This window comes from Monodelphis domestica, chromosome 2 (assembly GCF_027887165.1).
Source record: "Monodelphis domestica isolate mMonDom1 chromosome 2, mMonDom1.pri, whole genome shotgun sequence".
In the NCBI taxonomy this organism is placed as follows: domain Eukaryota; kingdom Metazoa; phylum Chordata; class Mammalia; order Didelphimorphia; family Didelphidae; genus Monodelphis; species Monodelphis domestica.
The window spans coordinates 294,890,575-294,908,778 of NC_077228.1; the positions used below are offsets into that span (position 1 = coordinate 294,890,575).

At 36.2% G+C, this 18,204-nt stretch overlaps 1 long non-coding RNA gene across 1 annotated transcript in view; it reads left to right on the plus strand.

The window, feature by feature from the left end:
• Nucleotides 1-8,922: 8,922 nt before the first annotated feature.
• LOC103105390 (uncharacterized) overlaps nucleotides 8,923-18,204 on the plus strand; it is a 37,804-nt gene continuing 28,522 nt past the window's right edge. Inside the window, exon 1 of the long non-coding RNA XR_462567.2 lies at nucleotides 8,923-9,500. This is a non-coding gene — a long non-coding RNA (uncharacterized LOC103105390). The remainder of the gene's footprint in view (nucleotides 9,501-18,204) is intronic.

Below are 18,204 nucleotides of genomic sequence, written 5' to 3' on the forward strand. Positions count from 1 at the left end.
ACATACTAGAAGTTATCAAAATCTTACTTAAAATATGATATCTAAAAAGGAACACAATATTCCACATATGGATTTACCTGGTTGAAAAAAATAGAGAGGCTATGAAATTGCCTTCTTTCTGGGTACCATGCTTCTATTAATGTACCCTAAAATCAGATTAACTTGTTTGCTTCATTTTCCTCATCTGTAAAATAAGCTGGAAAAGGAAATGGCAAATCACTCCAGAATCTTCATCAAGGAAGCCCTAAATTAAGTCATGAAGTCAGACATGACGACAGTAACTGAAAACAAAACTAATTTTCGACTCTAAATCAAGTATTATTTTCCCTGTCTAACACTTTTGTACTCCCTCCATTTTGGATTGGTTCAGTTGATCATTTGAAACCAAGTGCAGGATTTATATTTATCTTTATATTTCAATTCACCAGATCACCTATCATTCCAACTTGTTTATATCTTTTTAGATCTCTAATCTGACAAATGATTTATTAGCTATCCCTCCCAACTTTATATGTAGATTGTCTCATTTTTTTCCTAAGAGCTCTAAGACGGATATACTTTCATGTAATTCCTTCTTTCTTCATCTTAATTTTATTCTCACTAAATTCCAGGTTATTTTCTAAACTTTGTCAGTAATTTTTACACTTTCTTAAAGGTCTTCCTTTTTTTGTTTTTCTAATTTGAGTATTCAGTATTTATATAGCTGCCCCCAACTTTCCTAATCTCTATCAATTTCTTAAACTTCATAGCTACGAACAACTTTCTTTTCCTCTCTACTTCAACCATAGATTGGCATAATCACACTTAATCCTACATTAGCCTTCTTTTGCAATTACATCACTTTTACTTTTATAAACTTTTAAATTTTAGTCCTAAATAACAACTATCCCATCTACCTCTCATCCTTTCTCACTTAGAAGAAATTCTATTTCTCTTACCTCTATGTAAGTCCTTTGATTATGTTTTCATGGAATATCGGAGGTCATTAAGTCAAATCGTCACCTTTGACAGATGAGGAAAATGAGATTCAGAGAAGTTAAGGGATTTGCCCAATGTCTCATGGCTAATGTACTAGAGATGGAAATTGGTGAGATGTAATTGAGGAAATCAAAAGAAGTTACACCAGGAAGTAAGCAAATGAAAGAGGCTGAATCTTGGTCCCCTCTCTTCTCTACTTCCTGTCCTTTCTTCACCAATCAATTTAATGAAGGGTTTCTTCACAGATGGTAAGTTAATTCTTCTCTCTAGTAACAATAATCCTTCAAACTAATTTCCTTAGCTAAAGTATCTTTTATTCTTTTGGGGAGAATGGAATAGTAATGAAGGTTTCCCTATTCTTTTGAATTGTAAGATTGATTGAAGGCTTTGGATAAGTCTCTTCAAATGAAAGAAATGAAATATTTTCTTCAGAGAAATGATGACAATAACTCTGCCAGGATCTCTTCTGAGCAAGACTGACTATTCCTTCAGTTCACAGTAAAAGTAGTAAGGTATGGCCAGAGAGGGGATGAAGTGGTCTGTCCTCAAACCACCATCAGGCAGAAGGCATGAACTCCAGGCAGCTGGGGGTCCAATTGTCTCTCCTTCAAACTTCCATGGAACTCTCTCTCTCCCTTCCCCCAATGATCTGTGTTCCAATGTGATTTCTTCCTCTTTTCTCTGCAAATCATGTCTTCCTGTCTGTGCCCAATTTTCTTCGATCACACTAGTAAGTGGCAAAGTCAGAATTTGAATTACCATCTCCCAGCCTTGGGCATATGGTATGCCACTGTAATTTAATTTCATAAAATATAAATAAAATATAGAATTTTAATTTCATTAACTACTGCCCTAGAAACTAGAGTTCACTGATCTTGTATTTTTCACAATCTATAAATTCTTATTCTTGAATTTTCTTTACTATCTGATTTCATCTTTCCCACTCCAGGGCTAACTCTACCTGGGTGGCTTACCAGTACTCCAATACAGGAGATGCAAAACTGAGGTTATTCTTCCCTTCAAATTTTCTCCTCTTTCTTCATTTCTAACTTTGGCCAAGGCTTCCATTTTCCTGTCCTTGAAGTTTCTGAGTTATGAGAGTTATGGCTCTTCCCTTCTACTTATCTAGCCCTAATAATCCTATCATTGAGACATCCCTTTTATCTACTCCCTTCTCTCTGCACCTACTGACAATACACTAGTAGAGATCATAATGATCATCACCCTGACATGCAGCATTAGCCTTATAAGTCGTCTTGTTGCTGCTTTCTTCTACCCTGTCCATTCCATCTTTTTTACTTTAATAAGAGGAAATTTTTCTCATGCCTACATCTAGTAACATCATTTTTTCCCTCAAAAAATCTTCATAATCTGACAGCACCCTGTTTTTCCACAAATATGTTATTGCTGCCCTCCACATATTCAATGCTGCTGAATGTGGTCAATAGAATCATGGCACCTAGGATCCAATATCAACTCTGATATGTGTTTGTGTAATTGGGGAAGTAAATTAATTTCTGATTATCAATTTTTTTGCATTAGCAAAATGAATGTTTAGACTTAATGTTCCCCAAGGAGTCCCCAAGGACTCCTATGAGTCCCTGGTCCACTTTCCAATTCCCAAATTGGTCACATATCTTCTTCCTCTGCATCTTTTGAAAGACTGCTCCATTTGCTTTGAATGACTTTCCTTTTTCCTCTGTATTTGTTAAAACCATTTAAACATCGACTCAAAAAAACTCCAGAAAAACAATATATCTTAGCTTGGGAAATTTTGTCCTACTTTAGAAGTATCAAAAGTGCACTGGACTTGGATTTAGAAGACCTGCTTAATTTTAGTCTCAACTCTGCCACTCCCAAACTGTGATTTTACTTAAAAATGTGATCCACAATTTCTTTGTCTCTAAAATGGAAATAATAATATATGCACTATTCATTTCCCAGGGTTGTCGTAAAGGTCCAATTAAATAATATGTGCAAAAACTTATAATGCTATAAAAGTGTAGGTCATTTTTTTACCCTGTGATATTCATGCATCATTAAAGGTTTACAATCACAGAATATAATAGTATAAACTACTATTTCTTAATTCTGATACTCATACTATAAAATATTTTTACTGTCCCATAGTAGATATTTTGTTCCAACATTTGTTTATAATAATGGTCTTAGTTTCTAAAGTATTACTCTATGTTACTACTTCCATCTTCTCCTTCAAGGGTAGACTAAAATCTAACCAGATTTCAAGGTTCATGCTCCATACCAGAAAATATGGGAGCATTGGGAATGTTAACCTCAATTTCTCTCTGGATAAGAATTGAATTTGAAATATTTTGATCCATTTTACCCCACATAAGAGCCAGACTTACAAGATTCTCTGACTCCCTCTGCCTTCCTCTTTTTCAACTTCTTCCTCTTTCAAAAGAACCTCAAATCTCCCTGTCTTCTCACTGAAAAATGTATCATCTAATCCCTTGTGATATTGGTTGATTCTTTTTCCAACATCTTGCATTGTATCAGAGGTAGAAGGGTCCTCAGAGACCATCTAGTCCAAAATTTTCAGTTAACAAATCAGAAAACTAAATCCTAGGGAACTTAAATTATGCCCACATATGTATAAAATATATGGGTCAACCAGTGTCAAAGATGAGATTTGAACCCTGATCTGAAAAACTAATAAATAACTAATAATAAATAAATAATAAATAAAAACCTAAAACTAATATACATGACACTGGACCATGTTGCTCTAAAGACCTTAATTCATAAAGAATAATACTGAATTTCTAAGAGATTAAGTTATTTGCTTAGAATCATACAACCAGTAACTCCATGGTGTCATGCCAGAACTTTAGTTAAGTTAACTTTTAGTTAAAGTGAATAGGCACAACCAATTCAATTCATTAAAAAAAAAAAAAACACTTAACTTCTGTCTTGGAATCAATACTGTTTATTGGTTCCAAGGCAGAAGAGTGGTAAGGGCCAGTCAATGGTGGTTAAGTGACTTCCCCAGGGTCACACAGCTAGAAAGTATCTGAGGCCAGATTTGAAACCAGGAATTCCCATCTCTGGACCTGACTCTCAATCCACTGAGCTACCCAGCTGCCCCCTCAATTCATACTTTTAAAAAAGGCTCATTATATAATCTTATGTCCAAGTTAAATAGGTCTGTCTGAGTTGTAGGACTAGAGTTTGTTTCCTTTTAGAAAAATATCCCTAAATTGTGAAGCACCCAGAATAAATAAATACTGACTTCAGTTGTCCCCAGTGGACTTTTTTATGCCAAATCTTTGTCTTGCCCAGACAAAAACTCTGGGCAAAATAATGTTTTGCTCTTTTAACAGACACTGTTAGTATTAGTGAGGACTCTGAAGTCTCAGGGAGCTAAATTCTCAGCAGTTCTTTGCCTTATAAGTTTTTCTCTGTGTGGAATTGGTTCAATTCCATCTTGGCAAAGCCAATTTGCATTTTTTCTCAGATATGCCTCTCACCTTGTTAAAATTAGCTTTTGTTTTCTCGGTTATATGCTTTACCTTGGAAAGGAACAGTAGGGACTTCACAGCTAAGAGTCTCACCAGATTAAAATTAACTTTTTTTTTTTCACATGGAGTGAGGAAATGTGGTTTGAGCTACTTTGTTACTGAAAAAGTCCCCAAAGACCAGCCATAGCCCTGATCTTTCACCCTCTTCTTTCAGCAGTTAGGTAGCATGGTGGATAGAGTATTGTGTGGCAAGTTAGTAAGATAAATTCAAATACAGTTTTTGCAAATGTGTTACCCTGAGCCAGTTATTTCACCTCTGCCTCAGTTTCTTCATCCAGAAATGGGAATAAAAACAGCAAATACTTTTCAGGGTTATTGTGAGGATCAGGTGAGATATCTATTTTGTTTGTTTGTTTTAAGCACTTAGTGTAATGTTTGAGGTCATATAACAGGTGATACTTCTTGTTATTCAGTTGTTTTCATCATGTTTGACTCTTCATGACCCCATTTGGGGTATTCTTGGGTGACTCTGCTAGTAATGACTGAGACCAAATTTGACCTCAGAAAGATGAGACTCCAGACCCAGCACTCTAACCACTGTGTAACTTAGCTGCTACTCAGTACTATATAAATGCTTAATTTTTTTCTTTTATTTTCTTATTTTCTTTTTTTGTTTTTCTTTATTTTCTTGTTAAACCTGAAAAGGCATCATGATACAGGGAAAAGAGTTGTGACCTTGACCATGTTGCTCTAAAGGGCCTGAGTCAAAATCCTATCTCCCATGGTTACTACTTGTGTGACTTTTGGCAAGTCATAACATCCCTGGCGTCAGTTTCTTCATCTACATAATGAACAGTTTGAACTAGAAGACCTCTTGGGCCCCATCAAATTTTAGAGCATGTTTCCAGGGATGTCAGAAACACAAAACTGAACAGTAAAACTATAGCTAGGGGACAATCCAGAGGATTATTGTTTATCTAAACTAAAAGGAAACTAAGAGGCTCTTTAGTCCAACCTCTTTATTTTACAGGGCAGGAAGAGGTGGTACAATGGATAGAACACTGTGCTTGGAATCAGAAGGACAAACCTTCATGAGTCCTAATCTGGCCTCAGACACTTACAAGCTAAGGAACTCTGGGTAAGTTACATAACCCTGTTTCCTCATCTATAAAATGAGCTAGAGAAGGAAATGGCAAACTAGAGCAATATGTTTATCAAGAACACTCCAGATAGGGTCATAAAGACTCAGACACAACTAAAAATGACTGAATAACAATTTCATTTAACATATGTGATGCTTAAAGATATTTATCTCCCAACCCTGAATCTTTCCTAAAAGGGCTAACTATTCTCAATGAAAAATTTTAATCTATATTTTATTCATTTCATTAAAATTTTCCGAATTATATTAAAAAATGTTAGCATTCCTCTTTAAAAATATTCAGCTTCAAATACTTCCCTTCCCTCTAAACCCTCCCTCACCCACTGAAAAGACAGCAACATATTTATTACACATACAAAGTTATGCAAAACATATTTACATATTAATCATATTACAAAATAAAATACAGACCAAAAAAAGTAAAAGAGAAAAAAGAATAAAGAAAACAACAAAGAAAAAAGTAATGAGTATATTTCAATCTGCATTCACATTTCATCAGTTGTCTCTCTTGAGCTGGATAGCAGTTTTTGTCATAGGTCCTTTGGAATTGTCTTGGATTATTGTCTTAATCTGAGTGGTTGTTCATTTGTTTCAGTCTTATCTAACTCTTTGTGATCCTATTTGGGGTTTTCTTGGCAAAGAAAATGGTGATTTGCCATTTCCTTCTATGGTTCAGGGTTCTGTCCTAACTTCTCTTCTTCCAGTATAATATATTTCATTTTATGGCTTCATCACTTCTCACGAATTTAAAAAATTAGCTATGGTAATGATTCTCATCTCTCTCTCCTGCCTCAAACTCTGCCTATCTCCAATTTCACATCTCCAACTGATATTTAGACCTCTTACACTAGATGTCCAGTGCACATATTAAACTCATCACTTCCAAAATGAAATTCATCATCTTTCCTCCTAAATTCCTCCTTCCTCATCTTCTGTGTTACTGCAGAGGGAAATCCATCCTCTCAGTCCCTCAGACCTTCATAGGAATCATCCTGTACTCTTTATTATCTCTTACTACCCACATCATATTTGTTGTCAACATCTATTGATTTCATGTTTACAACATCTCTTGAATACAGACCCCTTGCCCTTCTTTGTTACTCATTCCACTCTAACTCAGGCCCTTATGTAACCTGATAGGGGCTTTGCTCACCTGGAGTTTCTCCCCATTCCAATTTATCATCCATTTAGTCACTAAAGTGATTTTCCTAAAGCACAGGTCTGATCATCTCACTCCTCCCACCCTGACCCTACTCAATAAACTCCATTGACTTCTATTTCCTCCAGTATTAAATATAAAATGTTCTGGTTGGCAAAACATTTCATAAACTTCTTAGCCTAGCCCCCTCCTCCGTTTCTTATTCCCTACTCCCCAAATCATGTTCTTTGACTCATTGACACACTGGCCTCCTGGTTGTTCTGTAAATGACACTCCATTTCTTAACTCTGATAATTTCCTCTGTTGGTACCATATATTGGAATACTTTCCCTTCTGGGCTCCTTCTATTGGTCTTCCCCATTTCCTTATGTACCAGCTTAAAAACCCATTTTTAAAAAGAAATCATCCCCAACTCCTCTTAATGCTAGTTCCTTCCCTCTTTTAATATTGTCAATTTATTCTGTATTTAACTAGCTCTGTATATATTTGTTTATATGTTATTTCTCCCAGTAGAGTGTAAGCTCCTTGAGGGCAGGAACTGTCTTTTGGTTCTTTTTGTTTTCCTAGTACCTAGCCCAGTGTCTGGCACATGATGGTGCTTAATAAATGTTTACAGATTTGATTGACTTTAGCTCTATGGTCCTCTGTTAGCTCACCTGTAAGATAAAGGTGTTGGGATATATATGTGTATGTGTGTTTATATATCAAGTTCCTTCTACCTCTGTTTCTAAGAATAAGAAATTATCATGAATATAAATATGTACATTTAGTTTTCAGATCAATTGTATAATTACATAATGGAAGAGATGTCTTGATAGTAGTTCATTTGAAAAACAAATCACCAATTTAGGGATTTCATTTGACAGCAAGCTCTTTTAGAAGTTCAATAGCATTTTGAGACAGCCTAAAAATACAAGGCAAACTTGGGCAAATTCATAGAATTATTGTGCACAGAGAAACAGATATGGTAATTTATCTCTTTGCTGATAAGATCAAATATAAATTTGATCCTCCCAGATAAGGGTGACCAGGAGATGACAACTGAAAACTTGAAATATGATTAAAGGAATAGGAGAGGTATATATGATTAATAGTTTGCAATTATATTCTAGGACTTATGGAATTACATTGACTGATAAAGGGAACTTTTCTACTTTTATTTAATGCATCATACATAATAGATTTCAGGCATATTATGAAACATACGATTCTCAATGTCAAGCTAGAAAGGACCTCAGAGATCATATAGAACAATTTCTTAATTTTACCGATGAGGGCCAAAGGGAACTAAAGTAACTTGTTCAAAGCCATGTGGATAGAATCTATCAGACATGAGATTTGAATCCAGATTGTCTAATCAAGAAGTATAGTTTGGGGGGGCAGCTGGGTAGCTCAGTTGATTGAGAGCCAGGCCTAGAGACAGGAGGTCCTGGGTTCAAATCTGACCTCAGACACTTCCTAGCTGTGTGACCCTGGGCAAGTCACTTAACCCCCATTGCCTAGCCCTTACCACTTCCCTGCCTTGGAACCAATACCCAGTATTGATTCCAAGGTAGAAGATAAAGGTTTTTATTTTTAAAAAGGTATGGTTTTGAATTTAAAAATATTACAGTTTCAGAGATCAAAGTCATGGGAACCCTAAAGGACAAGGAGAGAAGAACATGGATACAAGTAGCCTGTAGCTACCTTCAGAGGGAGACATATTCAAGAAAGGGTATAAGGTATGTCATTGAAGGATGTATAACTGGAAAAGAAGTAGTGATTGAAATATAATAAAAGAAATTGATAGCAAATAAGCAGCCAAAATGCTCCATGAAATCCAACAAAATGTAAAAAATCCTGGAGAATGGTTTCAGTCAGGTTAGATGGGTTCTTTGTGGAGAATCTCTGGGGAAAACTATTGAAGATAAGAATTTTCATGGTCCAGTGGAAGAAGTGCCACCTAATGAGATAAAGATCTATTTAAGTAGTGTGGTTATAATAAAAAATGTTTGAAGAGTTTTTATATGAGGGGAAATAGTCTTATTCTATTCATTCCAAAGAATGGAGAAACAGTAAAATTTCCAAGATATTAAATTTTGGTTATATCTAGGGAAGAACTTTCTAGTATATTTAGAACAAATTAATTAAGACATGTTACCCTTTGCAAACGAGTCTTTCCAATGGAAAGCTTCAAAAAGAATGAATTAGTACTTTTTAATAATCATAATTAATAACATCTAGTATTTACATAGTTGGTGTTCAATTAACTTTACAAAGAGTTAATTTTATCTTCAAAACAACTTGGGGGGGTAGATGCTGTTAAAAGAGGTCATAAGGAAGATGAAATCTTTGCTCCAAGCTTGGTGCTGTATCCATTGTGTCACCTAGCTACACCTAGTTTACAGATGATGAAACAGAGGTAAACAGGGGTTACATGATTTGACCAGAGACCCAGAGCTAGTAAATGTTGGAGCCCAGATTTGAACTAGTAAATTGCCTTTCTGTGTCATCCTAGCTATTAGACTTATGGTGAGGATATGAGATTTAGAGGTAGAAAAAGCTTAGATACCAGTAAATCGAATCATCTTATTTTAATGAATATGGACATTGAGCTACATAAAGAGTTTATGTGACCTGCCTAAGATTTTCCAGCTAGTATGGATTAGAGGTCTTTCTGATTTCAAATATATTGTCTTTCACCATATTGCAAAGAAGCTCAGGGAAGATGTCTTCTAAGGTGAGTACAATTAAGTTTTTATGAATCTACATCATTGTAGAATACACTGTTAGTGAACTAATATTAATACCCATAATCCCTAAGAGCATACTTTTTCCAAAAGAACAATAACAAAAAATAATTTGTGCTAATGAGAAGCAGGTCCTGATAAGATTTAATAATTATTCTATACTGTCCTTAGAGATAAATCTTGGATAGGAATTAACTTAGCAAATACATTACATTTGAAACTTTACTGGATTTGGAGAATAAATGTCTTATCTAATTAACTATATATAGATATATTTATATATAAGTAGATATTAATAAATATTAATAAATATACATATGTTTAATAAAACAGGAAAAGATGTATCAGTCTTTCACTCTGTCTTTCTCTTCACCTTTCTCTTCTCCTCTCTCCTTTTTCATGGAATATGATAAATAGATAATTCCATTGAAGTAACCCAAGGAAGTTATACTTGAAACTATTCATTTGTGACACATCTCACAAGAACTCTCTTCCAAAGGTGCTGAGATCTATGATATACATTACATAGAGTTTGTTCCAGGATCTGCTTCAATTTTAAACTCAGCAGTGGTGTGTAAGATCCTCAAGTCACATTATCATGTCCTTCTACTATTTCTCCATCTTTCTTTTCTGAATCTCTCCCACTTTTTCATCATCCTTTCATTTCCTGCCTTCTCTGTTCCCTTTTTCCACCGTTTTATATATTTTTAGGAAAAGGAACCAGTTAATTTGAGATGGGGGAGTAAGTGAGGCAAGGCTAGTCCAGGGATAGGAAGTAAACAAAATCAAAGAATCTTTGGATCAGAGTGTCACTCTTAACAATATGAGCCCAAGCCAAATTTTGGGGGAAAATTCTCTGTTGCCATCAGAAAACTCAGTTAGTTGTCTTCTATATTTTCTCCAGTTACTCTGCAATTTTAATGTTAGTGCAGGGCACTCCCAAAGGGGTGATAATAAGCTTTCTTTCTTACAACTTGAGCTCACAAAATAAGAAATACATAATAGACTTAATGCAAAAAAAAAAACACACAGCAAGTGCTCATATAAGAGTTCAGGAATATCAAGTCACCTTCTGACTTCTGGTAGGTTTCTCTTTTCCTTCATCCACTCCAATGGAGAATTGCAATGTCCGTGTGACTTGGATAGGGGTCCAGACTGTGTAATTCCTAATGAATCATCATTCTATCCCTGTTTGGAAACTTGGACCACTGAGAGAGTCAGAGTGAAGCCTGAGAGATGGAATGACAAATGTCACAGGTAACAATCCTAGCCCTGCCCTAACCAAATTCCAACCTTTTTAGATAGTATAGCACTATTTGTGTAGTTCTAAGAAAGCTGAAAATGTTCCTTCTCTAACAGTACCAGGTGAAAGATTTCATGCTTTATTAAACACATTTATAAAGCATTTTGAGATGATAGAAATCTTAAATCAGCACTTATTCAGCTTTTAACTTCCAGTAGTATAGCTCCAAAATTTCTTAAAAATGACCTTGATTTTTTCTTTTCTCTTTTTGGTGCTAAAATCACTGAAGATAACCACCCTTAAGGAAAAGTTAAATGATCGCTTTCCCTGTTAAATTGGGACAGAATTAATTTCCTGCCTGTAGCCTTGAGCAAAAGGGCAAGTCAAGTGTCAGCCTGACCGTGTTTCTCTTGCTATTTTCAGCACAATTGGCAAGAGGGGTAAACAAAAACCTAGCAGCTACAAAAAGCTTCTCAAGGAGAATCTTCTACACTCAGAACTCTGTTGGTATTTATTCTCTGCTCTCATCAGTCAACTACTTAGAATTTGGGGGAGTCTATGCTGTGTTACACTGCGTACTCTGGGGATATAATGATATATGGAATAGCTATATCCTCAAAAAGCTTAGCATCTAACAATCACATGGGTAAAACAATAAATGTTACAAAGATGGGAGGAAATAAGTATTTATTAAGTGTCTATTATGTGCCAGGCACCATGCAAAGAAATTACAGATATTATTGCTTTTGAACCTCACAATAATCCATCAGAACCAAGACAGGGTACATGCTATTATTATCCTCATTATATAATTGAGGAAACTGAGTGAGACATAGAATAAATGACATACCTGGAGTCACATAGCTTGAACTCAGGTCTTTCGAACTCTAATCCCAGTAGTCTCTTTACTCTTTATACTCAATTTACTGGCAGCATCTATCTGCAACAAGGCTGAGAGGTAGTGAGATCTTGTGGCAAGAGTCCTGCATAAAGAATCAAATAGCCCAGCTTCTATTTTTTTCCCCCATACACACAGATAGTATGTTTTTCTAATTAATTTCCGAACTAGAAATGGGATTCATATCTTCCTGCTTTGGCATTCTTTTACATTAGGTTACAAAATATTTAAAATAATACTAGTAATTTCTGACAATCCCCACAGGAGAGAGTGATATCCTAGATCTAGAACATTAGAACTATCTCTTAAATATAGGGTGACTCCAAAAGGATACATATAGTCTCTTTCCAAGAATGTAGGTCCAAAGTACATGTACAATAAGATGAAGAAAAATGGGGTTGTGATTTAGATGGCAATAAGAGCCAAGAGCTAACAGAGATGGTTGGGTAAGCACCAATGAATTCCATGGTACTGAGCAATCATGCTGAGAGAGTGTGAGCTCAGATAAAGGCATGGCACAATGGAAAAAGGAAAGGCCTGAGGATGTAGCTGACTCTGGGCCAATCCTATGATTTATAAAAAGCAGTACATAACAACAACTGGACTATTTGGTATCATGAGTTGACAGGGCTATAACTATTCATTTGCAGTGAATTGGTCTGACTATTCTGGAAAGCAATTTGGAATTATGTTAAAACATTGACTGAGCTCTCCATAGCCTTTGACCCATAAATCCTACTGCTTGGCGTATGCCTCCAGGAAATTATGGCAATGTGCAGCAATTTATTATTTGGAAAGGACAATCCTTATGCTGCTCAGTAAGACTAGGATTGAATCTCCCCCATGAAATTTCAATCTCATCCTCTCTGAGACCTCACTAATGATGCTCAGATATGATCCCCCTTTCTATTCTTTATATGTATTCTAATAACCCTCATCTATGTTTAAATGATTATTGGTGCACTAATGATTTTGGAAGATTCAAAGGATCCCCTAACAGAGTGCGAGGAATGGAACAACAATTTCAGATATCCCCAGGATTTACTTAGATGGGAGTAAAACAATCCGTGAGATTTTTATGAGAAAGGACTTCAGAAGTCAACCCAGTGAGAACCCAGAGCTGTGAGTCTGAGCAACAGTTTATATAATCTGTCATTAAGGAAAATAGAAAAGCAAAGTAGCTATACAATATAATCCCTCATTTTACAGTTAAAGAAACTGAGGTCCCAAGAGATAAAGAAGTTTGCCCTAGCATATGCAGTTACTTAATAGCAGAATCATAGACAGGACTAGACTCAATTTTATCATGTAGTTCAACAGGCAACTTATAGTATTGAGCCAGAAACCATTAAAAAAAAACAAGAAAGGCAGAACAGAATTTTGCAAATGATAAACTTCTTTGGTAAAAGTGTTATCAAAGAGACTTATTTTCTAAGAGCTTCAACCAATAAATAGTGAAATATCCTAAATTTAAATTATAATACCCTGATGGTATGACTTTGGTCCTAGAAAATTGTTGAATTCTTCTATGACCACTTCATAACTCATCCCCCAAGTAACCTTATACTGAATTCTGGCTGCCCAGTTTGGACACCACTACCTATGCTAACTTAGGACCTTTTTTGGATATGTGTGGTACCTAACACAGAAAGGACTTATTCTTTTTGTAAAGCAAAAAGCAAAAATTTAATTTAACATTACCTTCATTTCCCAACACATCCTATTTTTATCCCCTGTTCTGCAATCCAAGCATTGTAAAAATATTAAGCAAAAAGAGAAAAAAAATAAGTTAAGCAAAATCATATAATATTACAGCCATATCTAACATTGTATTATTCTGTACCCTTAGTTCCCAATTTCTGCAAAGAGAGAGAGAGAGGTCCATTTTCTAAACTCATCTCAAGGACTAAACTTGGAACATTCAGCTTTTGTTGTTGGTATTTTTCCCATTTATATTGTGATCATATATAAAGTGGCTCTTGGCTCTACTTATTTCACTCAACATTATTTTATAGGTTTGCTAAGTCTCTCTAAATTCTCCAAATTCATATTTTGGTCTAAATGGAAACTATGATTGGGTTTATCTTTCTAGCTACCTGCTCAAAAGTGGAAATTGCTGGCTTAAAGGTTATAGACATTAAAAAATAGGTTAAGAACAATTTTGTCACAGTTTTCACATGATTTCAAAGTGTTTTCCAGACCAATTTAAGTGTTGTAATTCAAATAGAAATGAGGGGCCAGTGGACTATATATACAGATCTCTGTGGGCCATAGATTGATTTGAAATTACATACTAACGTTATTTATGTTTGGTATATTTTTACTATGTTAAATTAATTATAAAATTATTTATCTTGCTAAATAGTTCCCAATTCCATTTAATCTGATTCAGTCACACTCTCTCATGCTGCCAATAACACATTTTGACAACTCTGAACCAATTCAAAGCTCCATCAACATACCTTCCTCTATCTCCAATCCCCAATTCTTTCCTTTTAAAGTCACCATGTGAAGATAGATAGCATATGAAGAAGGCAGTCACTTGGCTCAGTAGATGGAGAATGAAACCTGGAGTCAGAAAGACTCATCTTTTGGTGTTCACATATGGCCATGGGCCATTATTAGCTCTGTGACCCTTGGCAAGTCACTTAACCCTGCTTGTCTCATTTTTCTCACATGTAAAATTTGCTGAAGAAGTAAATATTAAACTACTCAATTACAATTGCCAAGAAAAACACAAATTGAATTGCAAAGTTAGATACAATTTAGCAACAGCAAAATTATATGGTGAGGGCTCTCCTCATTGTCAAAACTGGAATGACTTTAATGATAAGACTTTCACACCATGAAAGTAGAAAGAATAAGGAACTAGATGACATTTCAAATCAGTTTCAGATTTGATATTCTGTGATTCTTTATTCTGAGACTCTCTTCCTTTTTCAGTCCTTTTATTGCTGGGTGGTGAGCGCCCCATGCTTCTTTCAATCACATTGAACTCTACTATGTTTTCTTCTCCCTCTGACCAAAATATACCTCTGGTGGTGAAATATTTTAGGGAATTGAGTTTCAGATAGTCCTTCAGACAACACAACTTCAGCAACTGCTCTACTACTTTTGAGTAGGGGAAGTCATATATTGGTGAGGCTAAAATATCTTATCTTTCTGCTGAATCCAAGTGACCTCTACTTCCCTTTATAAGTATTCTCAATAATTTTTGGAACCTAATTAATATAGTATCTCCTCCCCACATTAAATATTTTATTTTATTTTAAATTTCATTTAATTAATTAATTTTTAATATTTTCCATGGTTACAAGATCCATGTACTTTCCCTGCCCTCTCCCAAAACTCCTCCCATTGTCAACACACAAATGTTCTGAATTTTACACATGTCATTGATCAAGCCCCATTTTCATATCATTAGCATTTGCACTTTGGTGATCATATAGAATCTACATCCCTAATCATATCCCCATAGACCCATGTGATCAAACAAGTGTTTTTCTTCTGTGTTTCTACTCCCATAGTTCTTTCTCTGAATGTAGATAGAATTCTTTCTCATGAGTTCCTCAGAATTGTCCTGGGTTCACCAATGAAAAGCAACTGCTTGACTACAGGGGTGGAGGGGATATGACTGAGGAGAGACTCTGAATGAACACTCTAATGCAAATACCAACAACATGGAAATGGGTTTGAATCAAGAACACATGTGATACCCAGTGGAATTGCGCGTGGGCTATGGGAGAAGTGGTGGGAGGGTGGGGAGGGAAGAAAAGAAAATTATCTTTGTTTCCAATGAATAATGTTTGGAAATGACCAAATAAAAATGAAAAAAAATAAAAAAAAAAAGAATTATCCTGGGTCATTGCATTGCTGCTAGTAGAGAAATCCATTATATTCTAATGTGCCACAATGTGTCAGTCTCTGTGTACAATGTTCTCCTGGTTCTGATCCTTTCACTCTGTATCAATTCCTGGAGGTCGTTCCAGTTCACATGGAATTCCTCCAGTTTATTATTCCTTTGAGCACAATAGTATTCCATCACCAACATATACCACAATTTGGTTAGCCATTCCCCAATTGAAGGGCTTCCCCTCATTTCTCAATTTTTTGCCACCAAAAAGAGCACAGCCATGAATATTTTGGTACAAGTCTTTTTCCTTATCATCTATTTAGGTTACAAACTGTGAATTTTAAAAGTCTCCATCTTGGTCTAGCACCCAAAAATTGTGCACACCCACACTACACGGGCATGCGCTAGTCAATGACAAATCAGAAATAACTAACTGCCCACCTGGGCTGTCCTAAGCCAAGCTAGAGCCAACCATTAGATTTGTGAGACACAGGAAGTGAGGTAGGGAACAGCCTCTGGAATTCGCTCATTTCCTGTGGAGAGAGGTAGACAGGAGTTGGTGTTAGGATCTTGGAGAGGGAGGACACCCGCAGACAGCTTTCCTTCAGAGCGGTCACGTGAGTTAAGGACTGATTCTTTCCACCTGGGCCCTTTGGGCCTAAAACTCTCTCTGCCTTGGTCAGAGGTTGAGTAGCCCCTTTTCCCTTTTCTCCTCTCTCCTTCTCTCCCTCTCCTTTCCCTACTCCCAGTGTGATTAGACCTCCATAAACTCCATTCTGACTTGAGTGTTTCATTTTAGGAATTTCATAAGTAAATACCTTGGCGGCCATTGTTCAATATTACATAAATCCTGTAGCCACATTTGTAACCATTACAATATTATAATCTCTCCCAGAAGCCTAAAATTTCTACCATTACAGTTGGTGAGCCACTACGGGAAAAAAAGAACTATATCAGTCTTCTGATCTCCTTGCTAATCACCTGGGAGAAGTCCCACCCCGGCTACCCCCTCTGGCTCTTGGCCCTGCCTTAGTGCTTGGAAGGTTTCTAGAACCTCAATAAATTTCCTGAATTTTCTTGCCCTTTCACCCCACTTATTACTCACTCCGTCAGTCCTTTTACCAAATACCTTGGCTTAAAGACACAGCTGCCAGAACAGGTGAGTATAAAACACCTTTTCTCTTTTCCCTTTACCCCTTAAGTTAAATTGGGGTCAACAGGATTTTTTTTCCTTCTCCTCTTTGTCTCTCATTTCCATCTCCTTTTACTTTAAGGAGGTGGCTCAGTAGATTGAGAGGCAGGCCAGGCTTACCTAATCAACTGATTAGCAACGAGGAACCTCAGGAGAAGGAGCTCTTAGGAGCTCCTAGCCCGCAAAAAAAAACAGCTGAATACAGCTAGGGAGCTAACTTAAAACCCATTTTTTTCTGTTTCCTGGCCTTTCTAGTCTTAAAAATTTAAGTGGGCTTTGCTCAAGGAAGATAGCACATGGTCCTAGCGGTTTTAGCCTGAGGGCTAAAGAAGATTGCTGGGACCCAACTATACACATTTTGTAAAAGAAGGAGATTTAGCTCTACCCTTTTGTTTACGGTCTATTCACTCCTAATCAGCCCTTTCATAGCTTCTACCTTCCTGCAGGAGGGCTTTTGTAACCCCTCCCAGAAGCTTGATAAGGAGAATTTACAACACAATAGGCCCTTAACCTGTATAGGATTGTAGACTAGGGAGCCACCTACTGTTAAAAAAAAAAACCTGTGGAAAGTTTGTTGCTTTGCCCTGCTCCCCACGTGCTTTGTGAAATTACAAAATATACATATAAAAATGAGTACTATATTCTTTGACAATTATACGGCAGCTGAAGAAGTAGGGGCATTGAGGAATGAAGGATACCTCCAAATTTTTATATTAATAGGTACTGTCATTTTTGTAATCCTCAATACTATATTTAGAGATGAAAAAATAAGAAAAATTGAGGATAAAATGCAAGCCCAATTAGAAGATCTAAAAAGTCTCTTACAGGATCAATTGGCAAACAACCACTCTACCAGAAACAGACCTGTTTCTGAACCTTTGAATGAGGAAATTTCCTTCCCTGAAATAGAGATGGAAAACACCTTCCCTATAGCCCAGTTAACAGACTGCTTCTCTCGTGTAGTGCAAATCTTGTCTGAATTTAATCCCCAAAACCCTTCCCCTGCAATCCCAGTTTCTCATGTTCCTTCTCCTACAGAAAACCAAATTCCAATGCAAGAAAGATCTTGTCCCCCTAGAAAAACCTGTCCTTGTCAAACTGACCCACAGGTACAAAATTCAACTAGAGGCCTGTTTCCTCTAAGATAAGTACCTGAAATAGGACGGAATGGTGATGTGGTAACTTTAAGACATAGGATACCGTTTACTCCCCAAGAAATAAATGAATTTACACGAAATATCCCCACATATGAACAAGATCCTTTTCTAGTAACAAAAAAGATGGGAGACATATTTTTTCAGTATAATCCGTCTTACAAGGACATTGAGAGCTTACTACAGGCTTTTTTAAGTGAACGTGAAAAAAATAAAATAATTGCTCATGTCAACAAAACCCGGGGGCATAATGCAGCACATTGGCCATCTCAGGATCCAGAATGGGACTATAACAATCCTGATGATTATCTACAACTATACCGTTGTAGAGAGGCCATCCTCACGGCCATGAAG